General features: G+C 43.3%; 1 pseudogene; it reads right to left on the bottom strand.

Moving 5' to 3' along the window:
• Positions 1-13,519, bottom strand: part of LOC117481986 — a 37,826-nt pseudogene extending 24,307 nt beyond the window's left edge.

Genomic DNA, 13,519 nt, shown 5'->3' with positions numbered 1-13,519 from the left:
TTGCCTCACGGCACACCAGTGTGCCGCGGCACACCGTTTGGGAACCACTGCTGTAGAGAGTGTGGTGGAAGATCCTAGTGTCAGCCTCCTGCTGTGTTGATTCAAGAGCAGGAACATCCATAACAGACCCTGCTGTGAGCACCACACTCATCATCTCTTCCTTGAATCCACCACCCAGGTAGAGATGAGTGGGGCCAAGACCAGGTTCAAGTTGTTCATCCTCACACCACTTCACACAAATGAAGCTCAGCAGGTTTGCTTTGTTAGCAAACACTGCAACAAACTTCTTTGGATCCTGAGCTGTGTACTGCTCACTGACTTCATACACTTTCGCTGGTTTGGATCTGGCATATCTCTGTTCCTGCTCAGCTGACTTGAGGCTGGTTGTACTGTATCTGTCACAACAGAAGTGTATGATGTCAGTGCCAGGAGGCACATCATTCAGCAGCAGGTGCCTGTATCGCTCAGCGATCACTCCAAATCCTTCCCCTGTGTGGAAAGACCAGTGTCGTATGGTGGACATGGCATCTACGACTACTGCTGTCTTGAAAAAAAAGTCAGTCTTGGGGCAGATCAGGGATGCTGCTTACTTTGGTCTTCTCTTTCAAGATCTTCACAAGGCTTGCCTTGGTCCCTATTCTCATACTGCCATCTTCCTGGAAGAGGGATGGGGGAAGGTCACTGCACTCGTGGTTGCCTATAGGCGCGTTCACACCAAGTACTTTGCCGTATTTAGTGCCGGCACTCAGTGCCCCAGCACTTATTACCCCAGGGCTTTTAGTACAGATCGCGTTCACACCGGAGTACTTTTCCCTGAGGGAAGATTACGCAAATGAGCCGCTGACGTCACTTCGTCTTCTTCTGCTTTGGGTTTACTGGCAGGCCGCAAACAACTTCACGGCGTATACTGCCACCCGGAGTCCCCGGCCGGAAGTCCCCGGAGTTGGGGACTGGCTTCAGTAGAAGCAGCTGGGACTCCCAGCAGCTTCTACTGAAGCCTTCCGAGTAAATCGCCAGAACGCAGACACCTCCTCATCTCCACCGCTCCCATGTTTTATTTTGTGTTGCCATAAGTTAGTCTCTCTGCGTTTGTGCACTGGGCAAATGCTAATGCTAATAATGCTAATGCCAGGATAATAAAATGGCGGCTCTACAAAACATTTCAGAGTTGTACGGGGCGTGGTTTGCAATTCGCCCAGCCAATCAGAACTGGGGCACTTTTTTCCCCCAGGAAAGTACCATCTCTCAGCGGGCACTAAAAATGGGGGTAAAAGTTCCCGAGATTAAGTGCTCTTTTTGGTGTGAACGCGACATAAGGGGTACTAACGGAACTAAACGCGAAAAGTACGGTGAAAAGTACTCCGGTGTGAACGCGGCTTATGAAGTCAACAATGTTGAGTTCTCCACCACTGACAATGATCTGGGTCATGCGCAGAAGGGCAGTGACTTCATTGCTCTTGCCAGGTGCAGAGGTTTTCCCGCCAGACTTCTTTGGTTTCATCCTGTTTTGTGTATGGAAGGTGTTTAGCTTTACAACACTTGTCTTCTTCTGGTCACTGGACAGTGACTCTGACAATGCCTTCAAACCAACTGCTTTCACACTTGTCAGGTTGTCTTTGACTGTGGGATCTGCGCACTCACCAGTTGATATATTAATCAGGGATGGTGTGGCTGTCGTGAATGGGTTGGTCTCTACTGCTGCCATGACCTTGACTACCATCTCTGCATCCCTGTTGACATGACTCCAACCAGATTCATGGTGGGGGCTGGAGGAATGGAGGTGCAGCATAGACTTGAGCTCTGCAGAGATAGCTGCAGTGAGTGGTTTTGTGTAGACCCACTTCATCCTGGCAGCACGGTTGAGTGTAATACCATCCAGACCACTTGCCTCCTTGGCATCTGCATTATATGTCTGCTCCAGAAGCATGTCAGGAGAGACACCATTGTGGTTTCCATCTGCTCTCCTTCCAACAAATGCATCTGCCATCAGTGCTTCATGTGCCTATGTGGCTGTCTCTGGCAGTTTCTTCATCTCAGCCAAATAGAGGCAAAGACTGCTGCCCATATTTGTAGTGTCCTGCTGCAGTGAGGTAAGGTAGCATTCGTGCTGATTCACAGAAATGTCCTGCCCAGTTACCTTCTCGCTGGTAGTAGATGAACCTGTGGAGAATGTCTGACATCTCCAGAAAGATTGACCAGAAAACTGCAGTTGGGTGCTCATTCAGAGATTCCTGGAAAAGTAACACCTGTTCTTGTAGGATTGATATCTGTGGACGTGACATCTGGATGATCTCTAACTTCTCAGTAGCAGTGGTATCTTTCTCAAACAACATCTTCACAACATGTTCTACTTCTGACTGCCAGTGTTGTGTTTCTCTGTCTGCTGCACATGCCTCAAATGCTTGCCAGTACAAGCGCCACATGGCCCCACTGAGGATCCTGAGAACATGCATGGTTTGGTAGTAGTCAGCCTTCTCACCAAACATCTTCTTGGCAGTCCCTTCCTGACACAGACCAGCTGCAACAAGAATATCCTCTGCACCTGCATCCCTGATGATCTTGCAAACAGCCAGGCAGTCCTGCTTCTGCATCTGGAGGAGCATCCAGCAACTCTGAAGTTGTAACCATTCTTGCTAGGCGCCACATAAGTAACAGGTCTTCAGCTGTGCCATCTGAGGAAGTATCCAGACTCTCTAGCTTCTCAATATGCTCAATGACCTGGACCTCTGCCTGTCTTTAGCGGAGACGTGACACATGGGAGCAGGTAGGTCAGTAACATCAGAGAGAGTCTTCTTTCTGTCCAAGGTAGAAGTGGGGAGTCTGGCACCATCCTGGACCCGCACAATCTTTTGGTTTTCAATTATGATTGCAGTGGTGGCATTAAAACTCCCACCCCCCAGTGTCTTCATCTTCCAGTCCAGATTGTTCATGGCAGACACATGGGGGATCTCGCTGTTTTTCCATCATGGTCTCTGGGACGTAAACACCATCAGTTTCAACCTGCTGCATGACCTTCTCAATTTGTGCTGTGAGCTGACGCTGCATACGTTCATAACTGATCCCAAGCCCCAATCTGTTATTCATCATAGTGAGTGATTTACTACGTGTCTGGTTGAATAAGTGGTAGGTAGTGGCTATGCCCAAAGGTGTTGATACACCAGAAACATGCCGGAGGACGTGCTGTGACATAATGATGGCTTTCTCTGCTGTTGGCTGATCAACAATGACTCTTCCATCATCATTGAGTTCCACTATCTTGTCATTAAGCAGCATGGCTGTGAAGTTGAAGAGTGAGTCAGGAACCATGTCATTAGCAGATTTGAAGGATATCTCAGTTGAATGCTTCTCATGAGTTTGCCTCTTGCAATTCACACAGTCTGTTCGAAGAATCTTTGCAGCTTGCCGCAATGCATGGTATTTCTCGTCCTCCTTATGGTCTGCTTCTAGTCGCCTCAGCTTCTCAAGGGCATCACCGAGGGGTACAGCTGATGCACATATGAAGCCTGAACCACAGGTCTGGTCAAGGATTGAAACACGTCCAGCAAAGTGTTGCTGCAGCTTCAATTTCAGTGTAGTCGATCGGTACTGATCTGCCGTTTTGATACCAAGCTCCCTCAGAATTTCTCGGTACCGGTCACACAATGATTTCACAAGGAATCCTCGACATTTCCGGTGCAACTTTGGTGTTCTGTCTTCAAACCATTTTTCTTCTGCAGACGCATAGTGAAAGACCTCGTCTTGTCTAGCATTCATGGCTTTTATAAACTTTGAAATTGTTGATGGATTAATACAGTACAGGTCTATCGTAGAGTGTTCTTGACATATAAGACACTTTTTGTAGTCAGAGGTTTTGTCTTCACAGCTCTTCTTACATGGTTAATGCTTCAGTGCCATAGCAATGTCTGCCACACGTTTCTTCGGCTGGCTTGTAATCTTGCTACAGGCTTAGATTACTATTTTTGACAGGCCAATACCACTGTAATAATTAAGTAGTGGATACAATTGACTGATTACAATAGAAAGTTTATAGAAATTACAATATTTTAAGCATATGCAGTACAGTCTGTCTTAATACTTAGTACTCACTATATCCTTTCCTCTTGCTACTTAACCTCTTAAACACAGGGCCTATTTTTCAGGCCTCAGACTCGAAAATGACATGCCCAGAATGAATGAGTATTTTTCACAACAAAAAGGGGTATATGAATAATCTTGTTATCAAAGCAATGATACACCTCATTTCAAAGTGACACAGAGACATTGCATTAACCTTTAGCAGCGTTGTTATGCCCTTGAACACAACCTTTGAAACCTCAAATTTCACCCTTATTCCACCTAGCTTAAAGTGAAGTTGTTTGTTGCTCTTTCCTGGTTGCTAGCTCAGTGAGTTTTGGTCGTACAGTGATGAGACTTATACCAATGGAATATGTGGAATCTCAGCTTTCATATGACATGTCGTTTGTTCATAGCATGAAGTAAAAAATTGCCACTAATGTAGCGTTTTCATTGTAGACGATTTAGACGCTTGGTGTTGGAATTGTGTTCCGTTTAGGTAAAAATTGTTATTATGGTCTGTTAACTGAGTTTCTTCCCGTTAAGTGGGTATGCATTATTAATAGGTTGTTAAATGTTAACACTGTAAAACTGATTTACAAATTATTAAAGAATTGTAGTTTACAGTAACAGTGCTGGCTAGCTAGCTAGCTTAAAATCCTCTCACTTGCTGGAAAATCTGTAAACATTGAATCAATTCAAATTAGCATCGGCAGTAAACCTTCTGTATATTAACGTAAACCCTTCAATATGTTATATAGAAATAATCTTTTAAGTATATTTACTCCAATCTGCCAACACTCTCACATCATTCAAACAATCCCTCAAAACTCACCTTTTCACTCTTGCCTTCAACTCCTAATCCACTAACCCCTCACCCTTATTCCACCTAGTTTAGCACCTTTTACTTTTGTTGTTATTTTTCTTCTTTACTTTGCTTGTTAAGCGCTTTGAGCACCAGGAAAAGCGCTATATAAATCAAATGTATTATTATTATTATAATTATTACCCATTGTTACGTGCCAGGCAGGCTGTACTTGTGTGGTTCTCCTTCCCTCCTGCTTTTCTCTCTTCTCCCTGGCTGCGTTTCACTTTGGTTAAATGGATTCCTTGCGTCCCTCACTTGCGTCGTTTCCCTGCGACTAGTCCCTCCCACCAGGGAAGCATGGAGAGATGCAAGGAAACCACGAGAAGCAGGGAAATTAGTTTTAAGAGCAATGGGACGTCCTTTCCTCCGGAGCGTCACGTGAAGCGACGTCCGTTTGTGATGACGCTGCACAGCTGATCGTCTGACAGCAGCCAGCTCTGTCCCCGTTATTTTCACAAACACCCCCGCTTCTGTTAGTACACATTTACTGACACAAACATTTGTATCATCTGTTGTAGACCCAAATAAATAAAATCAAATAAGAACTAATTCTCAAAAAAGATAAACGCCATTCTTAAAATGTATAAACGAATATTAGTTTGATTAATATTGATTAGAGTGCACAATAGAAATAAAAGAATTGAGAGAAGAAAAAGAGATATGTTATCTATCAAAACCCAGTTAGATTAACATTCATTGGATTGCACACTTAGTTTGTTTGTGTGGATATGTAGCAAATTAACATGTTAAATAGCACTTAATGACTGACTGAATGGAAATGACAATAAATGAAAATGTAAAACGAAAAAAGCGATCACGAAAATGTTTCCAATAAATGAATGAAATGATTTTTGTCCACTTTGTTGTTCAGATATATCACATATTTGTAACTGAATGATGCATGAATTGAAACAAAACACAGTATGAACTGAGGAGTGAGTCCCGTGAGTTTCATGTTTTCTTCACTCCGCTGGGAAACTCTGCTCTCAAGCATCAGATCAGTGCATGCGCTGCACCGTCCAATAAGTGAGCGATACACAGTAAGGGGGCGGGGCGAGTCTCTGAGGATTTCATCGAAGGATGGTCTGGTGGTTCCTCGATTATAGCTCCTCCATTATCGCTCCTCGCTCCTCGCTCCTCGCTCCTCGGTCCTCCGGCAAAAATAAGGCCATTGGGACGCTACTCAAGATGGCGCAGACAAATCAACTTCCGGTGAGACCGAGACCGAGGAGCGAGGAAATGAAAAATAAGAGAAGTGAAACGCAGCCTCAGTCTTCTGCACAGCTAATCAGCAGCTGATCAGGACCTGCCTGTGCACCAGAGTCTGATGGCTGATTGGATCCTCTCACCCTAAGCTGGCCTATCAGCAGCCAGGGCCGACCATAAAGGAGGCACCCAGGAAGTCTTCTCGCTCTCTCACTCTGGGTTGATTGCTGATGGAGGAGCCTGCAATTTACTGCCTTGCAACGACAATATTTCGCTTTGTTTTGTATGACCTATGTTGAAAGTGTGTGTTGAGAGGTGGAGGAGTTAGGTAAGTCTGGGGTACCCTGTACACTTCTCATCACGTAGATAACTAATGTTAAGACACACTAGGTAAGCGGATTGTTGCCACCCATGTATTCTGTTTTGTCCTATTCTGAGTAGTTTAGTTAGTGAGGGTTTTTGTTTGAGTTTTGGTTTCAAAGGATAGACGTAGAGATAGGCCTGGTTTTGTTATGCTTGTTTCTTTTGTTTGGCACAATCCTTCGACTCCTCCTCCTCCTCCTCACACACAGAGTATTTTCTGTTCAGTTTTCTAGGTTGACAAAAATAAACCTTTTGTCAAACCTTTACGCTGACTCTCATATTATTGGTTGTTGTGTGTTAATGTCTCCAGGTCCCCTAGACCTTAGTGGGGACGTAACACCCATTTTGAACACAGCAAATAATCCAGAGGACCACAAGTGCATTGCTTGAAATGGATTTCGCTTTGGAGAGACAAAAAAGGCACAGTTTCATCTAGTGGCCTTATTGAGAACATGCTTAACCAAGGCATCACCTGAAAGCTTATGTTCTGCTCTTTCAATCGGTTGGCTCAGTTTGTCTTTACCATGAACTGTCACAGAGATATTCAATCAGAAAGAGAATGATGGCATCTGATCCAGCCAGAATTTTTGACTTTTTTTCATATAGGGGTTGCATTGTTTGGACCCTCACTGTAGCTTTCCAGTAGCTAGTTGACCGGGTTGTCCACCCAGGTTGTGATCCTTGAAGGTCCTAGATATCATTTCTGGTGGACAACCTTTTACAACATTCCATGTCTGATTTCCGAAAAAATGGGGTTTTGCCCCCTGGGTAACTGCAACACTCCCCACACGCACATACACAGTACACCCACAGACACAGTACAGGCACATACACAGGTACATACACAGCACATACAGCACAGGCACATACACAGTACATGAGGAGCTGTGAGCTCTGAGTGTGTGCTAACAGCTAACGGCTGATGTGTTGCGCTGTCGGGTGCTGACCAATCACGAAGCGTCATTTCTTGACTGGCAGCAAAAACAAACAATCACAGCAGTGCTTCTCTGGCTGGCTCTGTCCAATCACAAACAAGAAGTGTTCTCCCTAAAGGAATACCCTTTCTGTCCAATGTGAAATGCTGTGGTGTTTTCTGAAATGCTGTAGCGTTTTCTGAAATGCTGTAGTGTTTTGTGAAATGCTGTAGTGTTTTCTGAAATACTGTGGCGTTTTGTGAAATGCTGTAGTGTTTTCTGAAATGCTGTAGTGTTTTCTGAAATGCTGTAGTGTTTTCTGAAATGCTGTAGTGTTTTGTGAAATGCTGCAGCGTTTTGTGAAATGCTGCAGCGTTTTGTGAAATGCTATAGTGTTTTCTGAAATGCTGCAGCGTTTTGTGAAATGCTGTAGTGTTTTGTGAAATGCTGTAGTGTTTTCTGAAATGCTGTAGCGTTTTCTGAAATGCTGTAGCGTTTTCTGAAATGCTGTAGCGTTTTGTGAAATGCTGTGGTGTTTTCTGAAATGCTGCAGCGTTTTGTGAAATGCTGCGGCGTTTTGTGAAATGCTGTGGTGTTTTGTGAAATGCTGTAGTGTTTTGTGAAATGCTGTAGTGTTTTGTGAAATGCTGTAGTGTTTTCTGAAATACTGTGGCGTTTTCTGAAATGCTGTAGTGTTTTCTGAAATGCTGTAGCGTTTGTGAAATGCTGTGGCATTTTGTGAAATGCTGTAGTGTTTGTGAAATGCTGTGGCGTTTTCTGAAATGCTGTAGTGTTTTCTGAAATGCTTTGGCATTTTCTGAAATGCTGTGGCGTTTTCTGAATAGCTGTAGCATTTTCTGAAATGCTGTGGCGTTTTCTGAAATGCTGTAGAGTTTTCTGAAATGCTGTAGTGTTTTCTGAAATGCTTTGGCATTTTCTGAAATGCTGTAGCGTTTTCTCAAATGCTGTGGCGTTTTGTGAAATGCTGTAGTGTTTTCTCGTATTTCTCCAAATGTAATCTGCTTCCATCCACAAGGAACATCCTAGAGGCAATGCTTTTTCACTGTAGTGTTCTCATGCAGTGTGTTGAAACTCTGATGTAAACACTGAGTTAAACGGTCAAACCTACTACGACTCTGTCTTCATCGGCTGCGGTTTAACATCAGAGTTTCAACTCACTGCATGAGAACACTACAGAAAAGCCAGTGGTGTAGTGGGGATTTTTTTACTGGGGGGACGCGCGCAGTGCACTCACAAAACGGGCAGACAGGTCCACAGAAACTACCAGGCTTAGTCCTACTTTAGTTACTGTACTGCAAAAAGCAGACGGCGCTGTGCTCAACACACACACACACACAAAACCATGGACACACTGGTACATAAATTACATAAACAATTTATAGGCCTAAATTGCATAAACTACAGTATTGCAACTAAGCAGACAGCGCTGCTTCTCTCTCTCTCTCTCTATCTCCACTTTCAAAATCTATTTAAAACTCATAACAAACAAACAAAATTCCCAAAGTTGTCCTGAAATTAACTTATTAAACAAACAAAACGAAAAATATAGCCTACTGCAAACAAGATTGAATCTGGACTTGAAATTATTCTGATTAGGCCTAGCCTACATTGCAAATAAACAGACAGCGCTGCTTCTCACACACACACCTCTTGTTTCCTCCGCCACATCTCAACAGGTGTTCCGGATTAACTGGTTTCCCGATCAACTGGGGCACATATGTGGGGGGCGTGGCCTTCGACTGAAATACACATTTCGAAGGCTTCTTCTGTCGTTTACATAAATCTGTTGGTATATTTGGGTCGGTAGGAAGACTTTGATGCACATTCAATACCAGTGTGTGAGGTTGTGGTTACGATGGCGATATCCGGACGCGAACAGCGAGGACTACAAAAAGAAAAACGAGTTGACTGGGGATGTCTGTTCAAAACATTGCGAGCTCCAATAAATCATTTAAACCAGCTATTGTTGCCGGACTTATTACTGAATATCGTTCTTAATGTGATACCAAGTCCACCTGAGACCTGTGTACACCTTCAGACAGCCTCCAAGTGAAGCACACGGTGTTTACTCACAGTTTGAAAGCGACGTGGAGAAGTCTTCATCTGTGTTAAACTGTGACCCGCTCAGGTAAACTGCGATCCGCCCAGGGAACTGGGACCCGCCCATGTTAAACTGTGATCCACCCAGGTTAAACTGTGTTAACACTTCTGTGTAGAGATGTCCCGATCCGATCACGTGATCGGGGATCGGAGCCGATCACGTGATTTTCAAAAGATCGGAATCGGGAGAAAAAAATTGGGGATCGGGATTTTTTTTTTTGTTTTTTTTTTTTTTTATACATTTTTTTTTTTTTATTTAATGTTACAAAACAAAAATGACCATGTTCACGTCTTAAAGTCATCCTGAGGCCTTAGTTTTGGTTTAAAATTACACAACATCATGTATGTGTTGCTTCTTTTGGGCTTGTTTTCATAGACCTGGTTGCTTATTTCTCTCAAATCTGGCTACAGAGTGGGCAGGGCGCAGTGTCTAATAGTAGCAGTAAGCTAACAAGAGGCTACGTTCAGCTGGTGCCTCGGGAGTCGGGACAGAGAAAATGTCAGGAGTTTGGAAGTATTATAAAATTGAAAGCGAAGGCAGTGTAACAGCCAGATGCAATGTTTGCAAGGCGGAGGTTCCGCGTGGTGGAAAGAACAGAGCTACGTTCAACACGACCAATCTAATACAAACACCAACAACAACACAACGAGTACACAGCGGCCACTCAGGTAACGGCACTGAAACAACCGACACTTTCAGAGACTTTTAAAAGGAAAGAGAAACTGCCCCAGAACAGTGAAAAGGCCAAAAAAATAACAGCCAAGATAGCTGAATTGATCGCGTTGGATGACCAGCCGTTATCTGTTACCTTTTTTTTCTCTTAATGCATTGCATAAAGATCGGATCGGGAAAAATCGGTATCGGCAGATTGTCAAAATCAAATGATCGGAATCGGATCGGGAGCAAAAAAAGGTGATCGGGACATCCCTACTTCTGTGGCTATCTACCAGCGATCATGTTTAATATGAAAGACTACACACACATTTATCTCTTATAAAAACGGTATTCTGCAGCACTCATCCAGATAAGATGTGACTGTTAACTCGTTTTGCAAAGATAGCAGCAGAAATGTCATTGCTGCATGTGCAGGGATATTTAGACTTTAAAATGCTGATGGGATATTAGTCTCGGCAAACAATATTAGGAATCCTCTATTCAAACGTAATATTCAGTGTCCATCGACATGAAAATAACAAAAAAGTTCATGCTGGACTCAAACCCGAGTCCTAACAGCAAATATCACTCGGGTCCTGCGCGTTACTAGCGCGCCACGGATCAACACAACGTATTTGCCCACCACACTTTAATATTTTATATTAACCTTGTTAAAAAGTTCCAGAAAAATGCAACCTGACCATCATTTATAATGTGAGCGAATGTATCTACACTTATAATATATAATATACATATTATAGTAGGAATTTGCTTAGAAATAGTATATACTGACTGAGGTCTGTATCAAGCTAAGTTAAGACCCACCGAGATCAGAGGCCTGTACTACGAAGCCGGATTTTCGCTTAGCCGGCTGACTTCAGGGAAAACTCGGGCTTTCCGGTCCTACGATGCTGGTTCTCTTTTTAGCGGGCTAGATCTCCATGGTAACTTATGCTGAGCGGCTAACCTCCTCGGGAGGAGGTTAGGTTGCAGGCTAAGAGATCAACTCAGTGAAAGCACCGCCTGCTGACCAATCAGAGCTCCGTGTGCGGAGTTTAAAGCTATCAAGTCATATTACAGGATAGAGGAAATACAGAAAAACTGCCGTTGCAGGAAAGACGGCCGGCAAAAATCAACTGACTGTGTGAACGTGAAAATTAATAGAATATCCCCTCCCATCTTCAGAGCAATCTGACTATTATAACATTAGCGTTAAGAAAGCTTACTTAAATATCTGCCACAACATAAGTAACCGGATCAGAGTAACATTAAGTACAGTCCGTGGCACTGTGAGTGCAGACGTCGATGTGTCCCATTATCATTCATATCATATCACATCATAATGTATCATATATTTCCTTGTTTGAGTCAGCTTCTTGAGCCGTATCTGGCCATGCAACACTCACAGTGTCACATACTGTATGCAGAAGTATTATTTTAAGCAACACATTAAGTTGACGAAACACTCGAGTCAAATGTAATTAATTTTAGTTAATGTACGCATTCTAACGCTTTTTCTTTTACCAGCTGTATTCACCTTGCAGGTGCAGCTATGTGGCTTTTATCCTGGATAAAGTGTTTAAGTCATGGATGTTTAAAGTTTAACTTCTTCATATTTGACTAATATTAAAGTTCACTTTTCATTCAGGAAGTATGACGCTGCGCTGTCAGTACGCTTGTCCATGTTTGTGATTGGTCGAATGCTCCAAATACCACCCCTTTCATGTGAACGCGCACCTAACTAGATAGGACACGGCTGGCTTGAGCGATCCACTTGATAACCAGCGTCGTAGTACAGCTTAGCGAGAGCGCGTATGTTTTGGATTGGGCCAACCGGCTAACTCAAACATATCCAGGTTAGGTTGAACCAGCTTCGTAGTACAGGCCTCTGATATCCTAGTTTATCAGCCTGCGAGCCCACATTATGTTGTGATAAGTGTTCATTTTACATATAAATGTGTTCTTGTGCACACATAAAGTTCCAATATGCAAATCAGGCCATGTGTGTCGTTACATTTGCCATGCAACATTATTTACAAAGTTAGCGTTTAAAAATGTCTATATTGTGAGGCTAAATATATACATATCATAATTTTTTAAGGAAATCGTTCTTATTTTTTATTATAATTACTGTGAAATGTATTATGTTTTTGTCATTATTACAACAAATACACACTTGCAAATGATAACACTGGCAATGATTTTATATTTATTAGACAATTGAAAAAAAGATCATGCTCCAAATAAGTGGGGGTACGGCGTACCCCCGCGTCCAACGCCCACTACACCACTGAGAAAAGCTGTTGTGTTTTCTGAAATGCTGTAGTGTTTTGTGAAATGCTGTGGTGTCTTGCACTTCAGGGCCACCGTACATATCATATATATTATTCTGAAATGGACCAATCTGTACAATGACTACTTTTACTTCTGGTACTTCAACTATATTTTGATAATACTTTTCTAATTTTACTTGAGCAACATTTTGAATGCAGGACTTTTACTGTAACAGAGTATTCCTACACAAGATCTGAGTACTTCTTCCACCTCTGTCTAATTTCAAACTCTTCCATTAACACCCTGAGTAAGTTTGCAACTGTGTGTTTTACTCCACTTTGTTGTAAATAAAACTGCAGCAGCTTGACCACAGAGCGTGAACGTTGTGATCAGCTGATTTTGCGCAGTTCTCCAGTGTGTGGGCGGGGCACAGAATGTGCACAGGGGAGTCTCCCACTGCAGCCAGTTGGCGGAGTTTTGGCACAATTCTGTTGTTGATACCGACGTTAACCCTGTCTGTGCACACGGTGAACTCTGTCGTCCAGTGATCTAAGCCTCTCTGCCTCTTGTGTAAAGCTTCACAGGTCCGTCGGTTATGTCCTGCGCGGCTCGGCCAGCACCAGTTCAATCAGTCATAGAAAGTCCGAAGATTTTTTTAGCAGGGAACGAAACGGCAACGTAGCTGCTTAATGTCTTTGGTTTTTTTGACATGTCAAGTAGTTTACATTGAGTGTTGACAAGAAACACGTATAGACGAAATATGTGTTTTGTTTTGATGTGTTGAGGTACACAAAGGCGCGTAGTGACACAAGTGACATTACGCAATTCAGATTTGTGCCGCGCTTGCGTACCTGCGTACCAGTTATGTGCACCCCTGAGGGAGAATTGTCCGGGGCTACAGAAAAAACATTCGGGGCAGGCCAGGCGACGCCACTGGTTAACACTCACCCTGTTGCTGTCCTCCTCCTGCTCCTTCGAGCTGTAAAATGGTGTCTGGCAGTCTGACTTAAAACTTTCACTTTCAACGATAGTAAAGTCGTTGAAAGTGAACAGCTCCTTCCTGAA

This window comes from Trematomus bernacchii, unplaced genomic scaffold, assembly GCF_902827165.1.
Source record: "Trematomus bernacchii unplaced genomic scaffold, fTreBer1.1, whole genome shotgun sequence".
In the NCBI taxonomy this organism is placed as follows: Eukaryota; Metazoa; Chordata; class Actinopteri; order Perciformes; family Nototheniidae; genus Trematomus; species Trematomus bernacchii.
This window is presented reverse-complemented; position numbering and strand designations above follow the sequence as displayed.